The sequence below is a fragment of the Chaetodon trifascialis genome, chromosome 2 (assembly GCF_039877785.1).
Source record: "Chaetodon trifascialis isolate fChaTrf1 chromosome 2, fChaTrf1.hap1, whole genome shotgun sequence".
Lineage (NCBI taxonomy): Eukaryota > Metazoa > Chordata > Actinopteri > Chaetodontiformes > Chaetodontidae > Chaetodon > Chaetodon trifascialis.
Genome location: NC_092057.1, coordinates 19,605,283 through 19,622,173, shown reverse-complemented (window position 1 = coordinate 19,622,173; position 16,891 = coordinate 19,605,283). Strand labels below are relative to the sequence as shown.

The window sequence follows — 16,891 nt, the reverse complement described above, 5'->3', positions numbered from 1 at the left end:
AATTAGCGCTACGTTTTGCATGTGTATTGTATGCACAAATGCACAGACGCAAATTGTGCTCTTTCTACAGTGTGTGACACAAGCACATACAAGCACATACGCAAGCACAAAAGAGCAGTGTTTAGAAGGTGCTGGTGCTCGTATGCATGAACGCACAGATACAAACGCACATGCAAGCTGTATTGTTAAGGAAAGGTTCCTATTCTAACACATGCACCCCCTACAAACACGCACACACAAAAGACAGTGAGGCAGTTTTGCCATATTGTAAAGGAAAAGCCGTGTGATATCAGCCTGTGTGCTCCCACTATCTGGCTGCTCATGTGAAGGCTCCCTCTTGTCTTGGGGAATCAGAAGTAGGCCGAGTCAGTGGATGTGCTCATTTCATACACCATCACTGTGGATCACAGCCAAGGACATTCTCACTTCAAATTGCCATGCTAGGGAATTTCAGCCATAAAGAATTAATCAGATTTTTAGCAAAATGGGATTATAAAGAAGATACAGCACTGGTCAGCCAAGATGTAATTTATGTCGCTAAAACACTGACCATCTCGAAAGACGTTGCTACGCTTGTACAATGAAGGTTCATATCCATTATTTGGGAACATTAAAAAAAGCAATTAATCACAAGTAAATGAGCCTGAAGTATATTGTGGTATAAATGAAATATGAGTAAGCTATAATGAAATATACATAAAAATAGCTTGGCCTAGTTTGGTATCATGGAGCTACAGTATAGAGCAGTACAATGGTGCCTTTGGTCTGTCCTAGGTGTGACTCATGAACAAAACTTTTTATCCTTTCTTCCCACTAAATTCATCTACATATCCATCCATCCGTTTTCTGTACCGCCTATCCCTTTCGGGGTTGTGGGGGGGGGCTGGAGCCTATCCCAGCCGTCAACGGGCGAGAGGTTGGGTACACCCTGGACCACTCGCCAGTCGATCGCAGGGCACATACAAACAACCTTTCACACTCACACTCACACCTAGGGACAATTTTAGAGTCACCAATTAACCTAATGAGCATGTTTTTGGTCAGTGGGAGGAAGCCGGAGTGCCCGGAGAGAACCCACGCATGCACGGGAAGAACATGCAAACTTCACACAGAAAGGCCTGACACGGGAATCGAACCAGCAACCTTGTTGCTGTGAGGCACACGCACTACCTGCTGCGCCAACATGCTGCCCTTCATCTACACAAATATTGCAAATGATCTGTGTTTCATTGATAATTGACCTTTCAGCATTATGACAGCTGTCACTAAAAACACAAACCAAAATGCAAAATTTACAACAATCTAAGCTAAAATCTGACATATCATATCACAAATTGAAGTCTAAACTTTAGGAGTCTGCACATTCTGGGGACTGACAATATCCTGTATCTCTCAGTTTGACATCTTTGGATCATTCTTAGCCAGTCACTGAAGTTTGGCTTAAGAAGCTTTGTGGAAAAGCCAAGACACAGTTGAGTGTATGTCTCTGTTAGAGTACATTTCCTCAGGTTGAGTCTCATTCTGTGTTCCTCAACCCAGATGTCAGGAGCATTCAGGGTACAGGGTAGACGTGGACTGGAAATCCACATATTTCCAGTGATTTTCTCCATCCTGGATGTTGCTGTTAATCAGTGCTAAGAAGACAATAGGCCCTCATACTGTTACCTGCGCAGCTCCACTGGTGGCGCCCTTTCAGTCAATGTATGGTCAAGAAGCTGTTTGTCTTTTTTTTAGCTATATCAAGTCATGCAAATTCATTGTAAAGTTCTAAATCACAAACTTCAATTCCAACTTGGATTTACAATGGATTCCTACAGTGACCCTGTATCACAGAGCGGGAAGAGTATCTGCTGCTTCTAGTCTGACAATTCATAACCTTTCCCTTTTCCAGTCACTATATTTTATTATCTATTTTCATTAAAATATGCCAAAACCATAACTGTTAGCCAGCCTAGTATCCAGCACACAGTTTGTTGTCCTCTGAAGTGTTATACCGGTTAAATTCCCTCTTTCCCACAACAAAAATGAATGGTGAACCTCCAGCACTTGTTACTGCTCATCGGTTCTTAAAATGAAATGAAATGAAACAGGAAAATGGTCAAAATAGGCAGAATTCACCTCTAAATACACAAAATAGCTCATCTGAAGGCACTAGAACTCTCAGGCAGCCTTTTTACTCCCCTTTCCTGTTAAAATGCAGGATGTCGGATCTTTAATTTCAGCTGAAAGGGTTTTTACACTTTTGTGGCACCGCTTTCATTCAGACAAATGTTTTTCATTGCGTGTAATAATTTCACCCTGACTTTTATTCATGAGATACAGTACAGCGGGTCCTGTGCAATATCACCTTTTTGCACAGGTGCCTCATTCCATCAAATCACTTCTGAGAACAGGACATGGCCTTGAGCACCTGCAAGAAACAGACCACATACTGAGACCTGATGCCACACCTGAATTTTAAGGTTGACTAGTCGCACCCAGATATGCACTGAATGTAATGTCTAGCAAGAGAAAATAATGTTTCTCAGCGTAATGAAGTGCAAATAGACTGTCTTTGCTTTGCAGCTTTAAGCTTCCAAGGAGCCAAACGCAGAAGTTAAGATTGGACCGAGTTTTAAGTTTCTTTCTATAACTCCAGCATTCACTCCCCAGATGGTATGTCATATTGGTTGTTAAAGGAAAACAGACAGCATCTCTAACCTGTTGCATTTGAGAAAAGCTGTTTATCTGCTCTGCGCTCACAGCTGAGCGACAACAACAGGAAACTTGAGGCTGCTGCTGCTGCTGCTGTGCGGAGGGCTGGCCTCAGGGGAATGACTGGAGTCAGGTAACCACCGGACAGAGCCACTGCAGTCCTCCTCCCGGCCGGGTGTAGGCACGAAGGGAGGCGTCGAGAGCGGCTTTCCGGGACGGCTTCACTTCGTTTTTCATCAACGCCGCCACTTTTTCTGTAAAACAAAGTTCACAGACTTGTAAAAGTTTAATCAATGTGACGACGTGCGTTCATGTGACGAGCGTCGCGTTTCGGGAGCCAGCGCACCGCGGAGGCTTCTCAGGTGTGAAACTACACGGGAAGTTTGCCTCACAAGTCACGGTGCTGCAAAGAGGATTTCTCTCTTTCTCGTTATTTATTTTATTTATTTATTTATTTTCGTCGCGTGTTCAGTGTCTCCACGTTTTCTGCTAGGTTTCGTTTTCCGTCTGCATTTCATTGGACCTAAAATATCAAGTGGCCGAGCGCGAGCAGGTATGTGTGTTTTGGCTTATTTCAGCCATTATTCTTATGCGTGAGTTAGTTAGTGATAGAAGTTTTGGTGTACGTGCTCGGTTGACACCTTTTGAAACTCGGCCAGGAGGTGGAAGTGAGCCCAGCCAGAGCTGGACAGCCCCAGCAGCTGGTGACTTGTCTGACCTCTGTTAAACATTGCAAGCCAGAGTCATTATTCATTAAAAAGCCTTTGAAATATAATGTGGCTGTTTAGACATTAGTATTGATGCTTTACTTATTTCTATTTTTTTTTTTTTTTTACTCTCTCTGACTTCTTAAATCCTGAACCAGTATCACTACAAACATTTTGCACTTGGATAAAGACACTTGCAGCGTGCACAGCTGTGAGTTTACAGTAGCCACCTTATCATAGTTATTGTAGTTATTATCTGAAAAGATATGCCGTGATGTGTGCACAGCAGCCTTCCAGAAGAGAGGGAACACTGGCTCTTTTTATGCGTTTTTTTCTGCTTGTACCAAGTTTTTTGTGAGTAATTTTGTCCAAAAACCTCAGCTCTGCAGGGCATGTACATCAGTTTATGATGCCGTGGTTAAGATAGTGCAGCTATCTCATGACACTTTCCTAGCTGCTGTTGCAGCTCATCTAACACCCTCACACACACATATAACACACACTGTGCAGTCAAGATCTCAAGTTGTGTTTATGAGATTAACCACACATTTGTTGTCAAACTCTCATTTGTATGACTCACCTACTTTATGGCCAAACACAGTGCTGTTTCATCACTTTTAACCACATCCAGGCTTTAAAAAAGCCTATTTCTGCCCTACCACCCATCAAACAAACGCTGCTCAGCGTGGAGCTGAGCATACTGATTTACAAGCAGGGATCCCAGCAGGGGCTCCTGACATGGCTCTTCTGTCAGGCTGATGAACTGAAGGCCTCGACGTCATATCCATGGGGTGTTACTCACCTCTGGCTCAATTTGACTCTCAGGAAAGCTGTTACTTTCTTGAGGGTTTGTTAACAAGCGCACTTGTGTGGTTTCAAAGCGGGGTTGCACATAAAGGATCGCTGCACAAGAGATATAAATGTCACAGCAGCCAAAGAAGGAAGTTGGCTCCACATCAGCACTGCTGCTTTATGACTGAGTAAAAAAGGACAATTGCTGTTCTGGGATGATTGTCAGATAAACTTTAGCGGCTGTCACTTTCAGACAAACCACGCTGAGGTGTGTAACTTTAAAGACAGCCTTGTCTGAGTTGCTGTAAATGACTGTTTATTAGTGTTACCATGAGTGATGTGGTCAGCTTTGAAGGGACTTTGCACTGGGTTTCGATGATACATCAGCTTGATGTCCACATGCTGCTGCTTTGGTCATTCTGCTGCACTGGGATGATACTCAAACCACTACATGGGAACAAGTTTCACTCTGTCATGCTGCTGTCGCATTTTCAGCTACTTGACTCCACTAATTGTTGTCTCTGGTGACACACGGTCTTTATTACTCAATTACTCATAAAGGATCTGTCTGCTCCAGTCTTTCATCTTTAAACTAGTGGACTGATTGAACATGTATTTGTCTCTTGCTGTGGTCATGAAGTATTTGCGACCTCATAAATATTTGAGCCGTGTGAGCTCATTGCAGATGTATCATTATCAGCATATATGTCAGCCAATTACTGGCCTGTTTGTTTCTGTGCAGCAGAAAAGTTTCCTTCTTTGATGTGCACAAAATGTGGCGTAGAGCTCAGGTCGATGTGCGAGTCACTTGCAAAGCAGTTTCGTTCTGATATGAATCTGCAAAAATCTATCCGAACGCACAAAGAGGGAGGGGGACGAGTAGAGTGGGCGAGATAGCTGTTAAAGACAGATAAAAGGGCAGGAGATACTGTGTGGTCGTCGTCAGCACCACCAATCAGCGAGAGTTTTATCTTTTCAAATCGTGTTGAAGAGAGCAGCAGAGAGTCAGACTCTCTGACAAAGTGGAGGGGGATTAAAAACAGAAAGATGAAGGGGAGGCGACAAAAGAGTAGCTGGGAGTGATGAAATCCACCACTTCTTTGCCTGGCAAACTGGGTGATGGATGAGTTTTCAGCAGGAGGGAAATTCCTCACTGCCTCATCGCCCCCAGCATATCTCTCTGTCCGTCTGTCCGTCTGTCCGTCCGTCCGTCCGTCCGTCCGTCCGTCCGTCCGTCCGTCCGTCCGTCCGTCCGTCCGTCCTCAGTTGAAGTGATATTGGACTTTAACATCCTTCCCTCTCACCTCATGTATTATCTTTAAAAGCGAACTCCACCTTGACTGTTAGTACATTTCCACATTTCAGCGGAGCTGTTTACATGACTTGTGAAGTGCAGCCTAATTAATGATGCCCCGTCACACTGTCAGAGTTTCACAGCTCTGCCTCACTTTTATGTCATGTTAGCACCCCTTTGACTGTCTGGCTGCCTGCAGATCGCACAAACACACTGTGCCTCAGGCTGTGATTATTATGGCTGTAGGGGAGATTAGACTCAGACACCGGGTGAGCAAAGATGGTTCACCTGGAAACAGCAGATCATGGGGACACTGGCCAGATGCAACATTTTTTTCTTGAAATGAAATCATTTGGTTCACGATTGAGGAACAGAGAAGACGAATGATAAGAAATCCCATTACAATTCTCAGGCTTATTAGGAGATCCTATTTATACTGCAGCTTCTATTTTAAAGGGCTACTCCACCAATTTAGTATTTCAATTCGGTAAAATTTGGAGACATTTGAAGAAAGGCAGCTCAAAATGCACCAAAGATATCCAGACTTTTAGTCCCTAGTATGGGTCAAGCTTCAAAACTGCTGCAGCACATCTTTCCAATTCTAAATTGCTAAAGAGATAACCCTGATAAATCACTATGTCTTTCGTGTGTAAAATAGGTGGAGTGTCCCTTTAAGCAGGTTGAGAACTGCTTAAATTGAGACACGTGCCAAATTGCTCCCAGGTGAGCTCACCTGGCCTACAGCATGTTTGTGCATTATGTCACCATGTCAGTCATAACATACCTAAGATACTAACCATGGCCCAACATTCAAGTGAGGACTATAGTCTAAATTTCAGCACCTCGTCCTTTTGTCTGTCCTCTTTTCCCTGCGTCTTTGTGTTTTGTGTAGGCACGGAAGACAGTTTTCAAACGGCGCTCCTTGAATCACCCCGCTTGTGTGTGGTATGCCTTTCATTTGCAATAATCTGCTGACTGAAAAACCTCGGAAATTGCCTGTGACAGTCGGTGAGTGAAGGAGGGGGATAGAGAAACATTTACCGTCTTCAGTTTACTTGATGTCTATTGTACACATGCCCTTCTTTTGACACCAGCAACAATGCTTTAATCAAGCAGACAAGGATTGGACAGTTAAGTAATGTGTTATGGTTGTGAAGGTAATGGTCTGAGGAGATAACTAAGAAAGACCTGAGCTGCCTCTGACAGGGTGATATTTTAGCTTCTTAGCTTCCCTGCATTTACCAATGTCTTTTTCATCAATTTGTTTTTCAAGTCTGGTCGAAGATTTCAGTCTCCATTAAGTTCCCTGCGCTGCAGTGGCTCGTGACTATGAATACATTTCAAAAAGCTGTAGGAAACGTGATGAAAAGCCATGATATCTATACACCCAGTTGCCAATTTGGTACATCTTGCTTGAGCTAATGCAGCCTAAAACGACAGCTCTGCAATAAATCCTCATCCAGGTTTTGTTGAAACTGTTGTATGTGGTGCTGTTGAGCTGTAATTCGGTATACATAGAGGTGTTTGTGTTATTTAGTCTGGCCTCATTGGTATGAATTAGGTGGACAGAATAATGGGAACATCTGTCATTATAATGCAGTATAATTCAGAAGCACCACAAACTACAACCTCCAGTGTCCATGAAGTTAGTGCTGGGTGGTGTGACCAAAGATGTTTATCACAGCATTTTTCAAAATTATAACAGTTTCTTTTTCAGCCTTTTTTCTACTCACTGTTGGCCTTAGCTCTTCATGATCATCACACTCTCTGCTTTCATATGATACCAGGCTTGTGTGGTTTGCGTGAAGTAGTGAAATCAGCAGACGCTCTAAAGTGGACATACACTATTTCCGTCTTCTTGTTACATGCGCATATAATTTATTGCTGTATGAATTATGTTTCGTTTGGGTGGCAGTGCTTGTCAGAGGCTTTTAGCTGAGTTTCTCACTGTCATTCTGGTTTGATACAAGTTAGGATTGGTGCTTTTTCTGTCGTAGGGAGTCCCTCTAGCAAATGCACCTTGAAGTGACACTTGGCTCGATTTTTCATTTGCTTTTCCCGTGTTACCTGCTGATGTGGAGGGCGCTGATCTTCACTGCATGCATTCTTGATATTCCAAGACATGCTTGCGGCAAAGGTGGTGGAGCAAATTGCTTGTGTTGCTGAAACTCTCTTCACTATAACTTTCATGAAAGTAGAAGTTATTGCAGGACTGTTAAATCAGAGTGTGTAAGTTTTAGAAAGGTGTACCTTAAACATAAACTGGCAAGTGAGTGTGCATCTAACGTTCTATACAAAGCAAAAGCTGTAAAAACCAGCATATAGTCTGGTTTTCTGAAGGACATCCTCATGCTTCGATGGTCTTGTGTTCCCATTTATGCGCAAATGAACCAAAGAAGACTATAAATAGTGTGACCCCAAGACATCACACAAAAACAAATACACACAGCCGTGGTTACGAGGTTACCATGTCTGGTTAGCCATAGAGGAGAATCCCACTGCTGCACACTTTAGAGAACAGTTACCTGAATGATGTGTGGGTATGTTTTTAAAATGCTGGCAAAGCACGAGTTCGCACATTAGAGATGGGACGTGCTTTAAGCTGCATGCACCAAATTGATTGAAGACAACAAACCATTAATGGGTGGCAGAACTAGGCGCACAACATTTTTGGTGTGTGCATATCTTTGTGGTGGGAGAGAGGAAGAGATGGAGGTGTTGTGCCAATTTAGCGATGCCAGCAATGTTACACCTCCGTCCAAAACTGCAGCTAATGTGTGATGTTGTTGTCTGGTCAATTAAATGGGAAAAAAAAGTCTCCTTGCTGCCAATTCACAACTAATTTGGAAGAAGCTCACCTGTGGCTGAATTGCTGAAAATGCCAAGGACAGATCTGCATCCCACACTGAAATGAACTGATTTACCAAGCCTGTTTTGATTGTGTGGTCCTGGTAGCTGTGGTTTTGTTCTCAGTCCTGGTGGATATGCATACCACATATACAGCATAAATCCTCCATCCTATATACTGTAAATCCTTTTCATTATGAGAGGAGGTGTGGAATCCCTTAAGACCTTCTTTTTCTGTATCATATAACAACTTCTTTTATCAGTATTATATCTAAATCCAGTGTGCATGCTGTAGCTGTACACCAGGCGTACTGGTGATGCAGACTTTTAGTTATCCCTGCGTCAGTCTTGCAGCCAGCTTTATTCTCTGATTAGTAAAATGCCATCATGATGGTGGACAACACATATTGTTGGCCTGCCCAGGTCAGGAGAGTGTACCCTGAGTTTCTGAGTTTATGGTGGGAGGACTAAAACCTGAAGAACTCATTATGTTGTCGTGGAGAAAGGAAGCATTCCTGTGTACCAGACTGTTGACCCTCGCTCAGCCATGGTGGTGGTGTGAAGTGCTATTGACCGAGTTGTTATTGAAACCCCACAGTGTTGGGTCCTGGGAACCAGCAAAGACCTGCAACCTTGGTGCTAATGTCTTTGTTAACACACATGTGGGGTGAAAAATGCATATTAGTTAAATAAAACCCACCCTTTAATAAAGTTGGGGCACTGTGTAAATCAGAAATAAAACAAAATGCAGTAATTGGCTAATCCTTTTTGACATATATAGAAAACAGTATAAAGACGATATTATGTTTTACCTCATCAGCTGGTTTGGATCATTCCACAGGTAAACAGGTTCATTGGTAGCAGGTGATGGTATCATGATTGGGTGTGAAAGGGGCGTCCTGGAAAGACTCAGTCGCTCACAAGTAAGGATGGAGCGAGGTTCATCACTTTGTGAACACGATTGGATAAAGGAGATTACTGCATGGACTCAGGAACACTTTGGAAAACTGTTGTCAGTAAACACAGTTTGTTTGCAAATGACTGCATTTTGTCTATGTTCACGTTTTTGGAATCAGGGTTGTAATTTCACATGTTCAGTTCATTGTGGAAAATCAGATATTAAGTTGTCCATCTGACAAAGTAACCACTTACTGTTTATGTAAATACATATTGCAAGAGGGAGAGTGTATTATGAGCACATTTCGCTGTGTACTTTGTATGCAATTGGTGAAGGCCATCATTACTATCAGGCATTATTTTAACTAGCTTTTTAAGTCGATAATGTAATGTTAAAGAGGGAGTGAGCGACAGAGAAGTGGATGAGGCCAGATGTATGTGAGAGAGAAATGAGAGACAGCCTGGAGCAGAACAAGAGGGGAAACCTGAGAGCGATGAGGGAAATCCAATTGCATACCAAGTATCTTAATAAAAACTCAGTGAATATAAAAAGATCATCATGCCTGTTGAAGTGGAATATAACCCCCTTTGAAATTGCAAAAGAGATGCCAGTTAACTCAGCTCCGTGTTCTTTTGCAAGATATTAATCAGAGGGGGCAGCGGTCAAGTTTTTTTTTCTCCACAGCTCTGAGCTTGGCTGGCAAGACGCTTAAATAAAATATAGAACAAGTAGGAGGCTTTACGTTCTCATTTATATGGTAACAGAAGAGTTTTTGCCTGAGGAAGATATGTCTGATATGTCCGCTGACATTGAGCTAATGGCAGAGGTGAATCAATTGCACTGATGCTCCTCAGTGTGACAGTAAACATTTTCTACAAGTTTGTTTCATAAGTCATTTTGATATGAATTCATCCTTCATCACCTTCACAGCTATAATCTCAGAGACGATGAGCAGCTGCCTGTTGAAAGATGAGCGCGTCGTCTCCAGTTTCTTTAATGATGGGCTGGGATTCAGTTTGTTTGTCCACAGTGATAATGAGGAAGGAGGGAAGTTAAACATTACGTTGCCTGGCTAGACATTTCCAAGGTGACTGGACAACCTCGCAGTATAGACTCACACAAACTCTGTGGCATGACACTGCAGGGTCTTATCAGCTGGTAGTGAATGAGTTGATGTATCTCAAAGTGAGAAATATTCTAAATCTGTTGAGAGTTGGTTTTAATAAACCCCCACATGTATTTGTAATGTACTGTGTTGTCTTGGTGGGGTTTAATTCTGATTTTGGCCGCAGTGTGTAATGTCAGATGATGTGTGTAATCAGGACTGAGCTATGAGGCCCCGCAGCACACAGGCCTACAGGCTTTTGACTCCATGACAATAGCGAAAATGAACCGAGACCGGATTACGCCAGTCCCGCATTCCTCTCCAAACCTGTTTGACACACACATACAAGCACACACACACACACTAATCCTGTGCACACAGACAGAGAAATCACTGAAGCAAGCCAATACATGTCTTACACATGCTCGCTCAAAGTGCAAAGAGAACACTAACCAACAAGAATAACGTCTGCATGTGTGTTCGTGAAGAACTGGAAAACTCATTGTGAAGTAGTTCTTTGACAATTGAAGGAGCTTCCCTGCGGTGTGTCGGTGCTGCTCCAGCACAGTTGTGTTCTAACTTGCAAACAGAAAAAGCCCTAAGGCAATCTGCATCAACAGTATTGCTAAACAAGGCGTTTTTTTTTTTAATTAATTGATCTTTTTAGCCATGTCCGGTTCACACCCTTTGTTTATTGCCATCCATTGCGCTCACCACCGGCTTGCTATTAACACAGTTGAACCTCCTCTTAATGCGCAGTATGGCGAGTGAATAAACCACAGAGCAGCTTGAACGAATGACCTGCAGCCAGTGGTTTCAATGAAGATCCACACTGACAGCGTGCGTCAGTGAGCGGAGTTAAAAAAAGGTCGCTTTGCCTTTATTTCACTGGCATTTTGCAGGTGCACTAAGCCTTGAAAGTGGCACAAAACCACACTCGAACTTCCAGTTGTTTTTTTTATTCATAGAAAGGCCGAACTGCGTTTTGCTGAAGCCTTCCTGTCACAACAGGTTGAACTCCTTTCTCCATTACGCCTACACAAAACAAACCTAACAATGACTTTTAAAATGAATATGTTAGTAAGTATTTTTATGCTCAATGGATGGGTAATATAATGTTTAAAACATCAGGCAATGCTGAGAAGTCCCCACCAGATTGTCCTCATTGCACATGGTGGCATCTTTGTAACGTTTGTCTTGTCCATTTTTCTTTATTCAGTTTACAATGATTTAAAAAACTGAAAGAACAGCATATCTTCACATGCTGGAACAGAAAATATTTGGCATTTTTGCTTGGTAAATTGCCATTAATGTTATAAAAATGTGACAGTTTTCTGCTGTTTTGAATAATTGATTCATCAACTTGTCTTTTCAGCACCACAGAAACACCACAGCACACTAAAGCCAAGTGCTTATGCTGCTTATTCTCTATGACTAAAGGCGACTGATGTGACACATTTTTTAAAGTAAACCTATTTCAAGCTAAGGCTGTATTGTGCAGCCAGTTATATAGAACAGTATCCAATATATCAGACAGAGACAATAACTAATGACTTGATTGTAAAATCACTTGTTGTTTTCCGGAGTAATGTCAACAACAAGGTCGAAACTGTTGGTGCACTATTGTGGTTAAACTTACTGTCACACCACTCTTGTGAAACCTCTGCATGTGCCAGCATGTGAGATACTGACAAAATGGAGACCGGTGCATATTTGAAGGTTTCACAGTTTGAACTCGATGTGTGTCCTTCAGCTGGGTTTTGGTGGCACTGCAGGCAGAGTGTTTATGTTGTGTCACAGCCTCAAGCGTCTTGTCAGGACTTGTCAGAACAGGTGTCTCAAACTCTGATCCCCCTGATTACGTCGCTTTGCTTCATGCTCTCTCATTAATTTAAAACCTCTGATTCCTTTCGGGATTACCTGTTGATTGATGTCTCTGCGTCTTGTCTGTCCCTTGTTTATTTCTTTCATTCTTACATATCTCATTTCTAAAGCTCTCTGTCTGCTCTGAATGACTTATCAGCTGTAAGGCAGATGATTTGTTTAGGCAGAGACTCAAAGTCTCCAATCTTTTTTGCTTTCTCTCCAACTTCATTGTCATTTGATGCCCTCTTAAAGACAGATTTGATGCCAGAGAGTTTTTTCAGACATTCTGAGATTCCCTAAAATTACAGGTACCTGTACACTGTTTGAGACTTTATATATACAGCATGACACTGTTTATCAAACCTAAATATATTATCAAAAGGCTGTAATGACATTCAGTCAGTGGTAAAAGGCAACTTTGCCCTCCGCCACACTGTCTGTGTTTCCCATCAAGCCTCAGCTAGCCTGTAATCTTCACTGCTTTGCCAAACGTAACACACACACACACACACACGCACGCACGCACACACACACACTCATTCTGCATTCCACCTCTGTGCTAAAAACCTGTTGTTTCCCCCGTATCATGAACGCTAATACGAGCTTCAGCTGTCTGTGCAGAATGTTTGGGGAGATAAATCTGGCGATAGAAGAGTTCATGAATGCCAAAGCATTGAAACAACGGTGATTAAGTCCGTCTGTCTGACAGTGTCAGGGCGACAGTTGATTACCCATTGTCTACAGCTTAGAAGTCAGGTAAGGTCATGACTGAGTGCAGTCCATGTAGCACGGGAGAGTAAACCAACAATTCAGGAATACTTTCATGTTGGTACAGTGTGTTAAGTACAAACCTTTCCAGGTACTTTCAAGGGCTTCCAGAGGTCAGACGGAGTGTCATGATATTAATGACGGTGATTTAGTAGTTTTATCCACTTCAATTCCCAACAAGCCCTGTGTGTGTGTGTGTGTGTGTGTGTGTGTGTGTGTGTGTGTGTGTGTGTGTGTGTGTGTGTGTGTGTGTGTGTGTGTGTGTGTGTGTGTGCGTGCGCGCGCGCGCGCGCGCGTGCGTGCGTGCGTGCGCGCATGTGTGTGTGTGTGAAGGCAATTTGAATCCACGTATGAAAACTCTGCCACTAATGATGAACATAGAGAGAGCTACATAGAGAGGGACAGTCTTTAGTCATTACAGAATATGAATACATTCAGTAGCTGCTGTTGGAAAAAAAAAAGAAAACCGCTGCCAAAAACTGAGTTTGATAGAATGAAAATTTCTTTGTTATAACTTTAATGTGTACAAGACAGATTTGTTGAATAATAATGTGAATAATGCCACGTAATTTCTCTAAGCCCCACATTCCCCTTTAAAATGTGAAAAAAGTGAAATTGTTTTTCATTAGAATAGCCCAAAATCACATATTTGTTTGATTTTATCCCCTCTGTCTGGGATAATATGTACACACTGAATGTGAATATACTTGCAAGTAAGCAAGCCAAAGCCAAATGTAATTTAGAAATAATAATTGTCCTGACTTATTTCTTGAAAGAGGAACCATCCATGTGGTTTGGAAAGAGTACCCTGCCCCATAATGCAGGTTAATTACTAAATGTAATGTGATTTGTTTTCAGAGTTAGACAAAGGATAAGATTGCAACAGCATCTATTTGGCAGAAAACCCAAAGTATGCAAGAACAACAGTCAGTGTACCACAGGGCACGTCTATCAAGTGCATTTACAAACAGCGACAGCAGACACATAAGGACAAAGCAGAGGGGGCTTTCCTGTGACAACAAAACCAGCTGAGCTAGTGTTGCTGTATGAAGTGTGGAGATAACGTTAGCTCTGGCTATGTGAGACGACACAAAAAACAATGTGAAAAAACTGTTTCCCACATCCAAGCTAGTGCTCTAATTGGCTTCCAGTGAAGCTTAACATTCACAGTTTCTCTTGACTGTCTCTCCATGTCAGACACTCCACCATTGCTCCACTGTGTGGGTCTACAATAGACGCTACCAGCAGGAGCCGCAAAACATGCTAACACCAACAGGCTAATCAGCAAATTAAACAGCAAAGCAACGTCAAAATGTGGAAAGTTAGAGGTTCTGAGTTGGTAGTCTGTACCGATCATTCCTTGAACTTAAGTTTTGAAGTGAATTCAGCTTTGTATTGGCCCTGAAAACAGTCTGAAGGGAAATGAAGAGGCACACATATGTTATAAGAGATTTCCTGTTGTTGTTGTTGTTGTTGTTGTTGTTGTTGTTGTTGTTGTTGTTGTTGTTGTTGTTGTTGTTGTAGGGACACTTCCATCAGGTTAATCCAGTGGGTCTTCACTTTTGTGTTGGTTGCAGCCAACAACAGAGAAATTAGTGTGCATTGCTTGTAATGCTGCCTTCCACTTCCTTCTATGTCTTTATGTTATGTTATGAGTAATAGCTGAGAAATACTGGGTGTAGCTGTTCTATGAGTACCTGCGCAGCCCTCTACCTGTATTGCAGCCATAGCAAAGCACATTATTTTTAATATGCTAAAACACTTATCATACTAATGACTGTATTGCAATAATCCATCTTGTGGCAGAACACTGGTGACAAATCCAGTATACCGCCCACCCCTGCTGTACATGTAACCACATAGATTCTTGTTGGCTTGTGACATTTTTACAACAAAACACACATTAAAAATATTTTCTGCTCTACATGGTATTGTGGGTTTCTGCTCGGGTTTGAAAGTTCATTCCAGCCAAATTCTCATCTCTCTCTCTAACCGTGATGTAATACGCAAGACTCCGAGGTTTGTTACAAATGTCTGTTACGCTGGTGTAATTTAACTGACTGACACCTCCAAAAACAGAGCCATTCTTGGAAATGTACGCAGTTAGACCAGTACAACAATGTGACTTCATCGCAGTCGGATTAAATCGATAATCCTGCCTGTTTAATCAGACTCACTGTGCCAAGATGACTCATGTACGCTGCGTAGCACATTATTCTTCAGCTTCACCGTGCATATGTATGTCCCGGATGACCGTGTTAATCTCTGTAGCCCGTCTGCTGATTTGATGAGTGGATGACAAGGTTTTACAAGGGCTTCACCATGCTGTCACTTTTGATCTGCTGCTCAGCTTAATGGCTGTGCAACTGTTTTTCTCACCCAAAACCCTTCCAGATTTAATATTTTAAATGTGCGCGGCAGATGGTGATTTTGCCGTGGCTAGTGATCGGAAGCTTGCCCATATTGGTAACCATTCAGAGGGAAATATCAAACAGTATGCAGCCATATACAATATTTAGCTTCATGTCAACCATCTGTGTGTTTGGCTGGTGAGATAATGGCTGTACTGTAAGTGTGTTCTGACAGCACAGAATATGTCAGTTGGCTCTAACCTGGTGGATAGAGGTAATCATACCAAATCTTTGTCTTGGGATACCTTCATGCATAATTCAGTCCAGGCAGACTCGCTCCATTTGTTCATTTGGTTTGCTTGTTTTTGTCCATCGAGCTCCAGCACTCTGACCAAATAGATAGACTTGAGAAGTTTGATCCCTGTCCAGTTAACTGGTGGAGTTTGTTTATAACATGAAAGCAAAGCAGACCACCCAGGAGGGTTTGTGATAGTAGGTATTAGTGAGGTCATCCAAATCCATATTTATGCATAAATCATCGACCAGAACAAATTATTTTCACACACCCGCACGAGCATGTCACTCTACCAGCACCTGCAGGCTGTATTGCCTTTTAAAGTATGTCAAGGAGCGTGAGCTTTCCAGGTGATCTCTTTATGTGTTATCTTTAAGGATTTACTGTGTCTGAAGATTTTAGTAATCATATAACATATGAAATAATGTTGCTGTGCACCCAGAGTGCTAATTTTTATGACGCGGCCCACCCAAGCCATAGATCATCTGTGGGGACATAACATGCTATCACTAACCTGCATGTGATTTTAGCATGAATTCAAAAGCTAAAAAAATGATCAAATGTATCTGCTGATGATGGGAACCTTTCTGGGAAGTGATGTGAATAATCATTGTGTATAGCCATAGAAATTGTTTGCTAACAATGGTAGCACCTAAGCTGGAAAGCATGTGAGCACTAGGATCTATATGAGCACAGTTATTCTTGAATAATAATAGTACTTTGCGACACCAGAGAAGATAAATAAGCACATAATGAATGCTGTAATAAGGCCACATTTAGACATTAGCCCTGCATGAAAAAATGTAGCCTCATTAATTTGAATGAGGCCAGTGCAGTGGCACAGGAGGGGTGCCAACAAAGAGGCAAAAAAAAAAAAAAAAAATGGATGAAAGTTGAATCTGGTTCAACTTTTGCCAGCCTGCAACACTGCATCATCCTGCAACGTCCTTCCAATCAAATATGTACAACTGCACATCCCTGGTACGGAGTTTACTAAAACTGAGTGATAGGTTACTCAAACAGGACTGTCTGCATCATATTTCATGTCTCCCTGTTACCTGAAACAACATGCCCCCCAGCAAAGCAGCCCCTTGCATTGTTTTCATGCAGGGCTGTTTTCAGTCTGAACACCCTTCGAAGTGCAGCGTGGCTTGCTGTCAATCACTACAATTACATTTTGCGCATGTGGAGCCGTGCAGTCATTGAATGAGCTACCTGTCAGCCCATATCATTTTTACACCTCTTTCTTCATTTGCCAAACTGCAGGTATGAAA

General features: G+C 42.3%; 1 protein-coding gene across 1 annotated transcript in view; it reads left to right on the top strand.

Annotated features, from left to right (window-relative positions):
- The first annotated feature begins 2,840 nt into the window (after window positions 1–2,840).
- palm3 (paralemmin 3) overlaps window positions 2,841–16,891 on the top strand; it is a 31,788-nt gene continuing 17,737 nt past the window's right edge. Inside the window, exon 1 of the mRNA XM_070982794.1 lies at window positions 2,841–3,247. The gene's annotated coding sequence lies outside the window, so the exon portion shown is untranslated. The remainder of the gene's footprint in view (window positions 3,248–16,891) is intronic.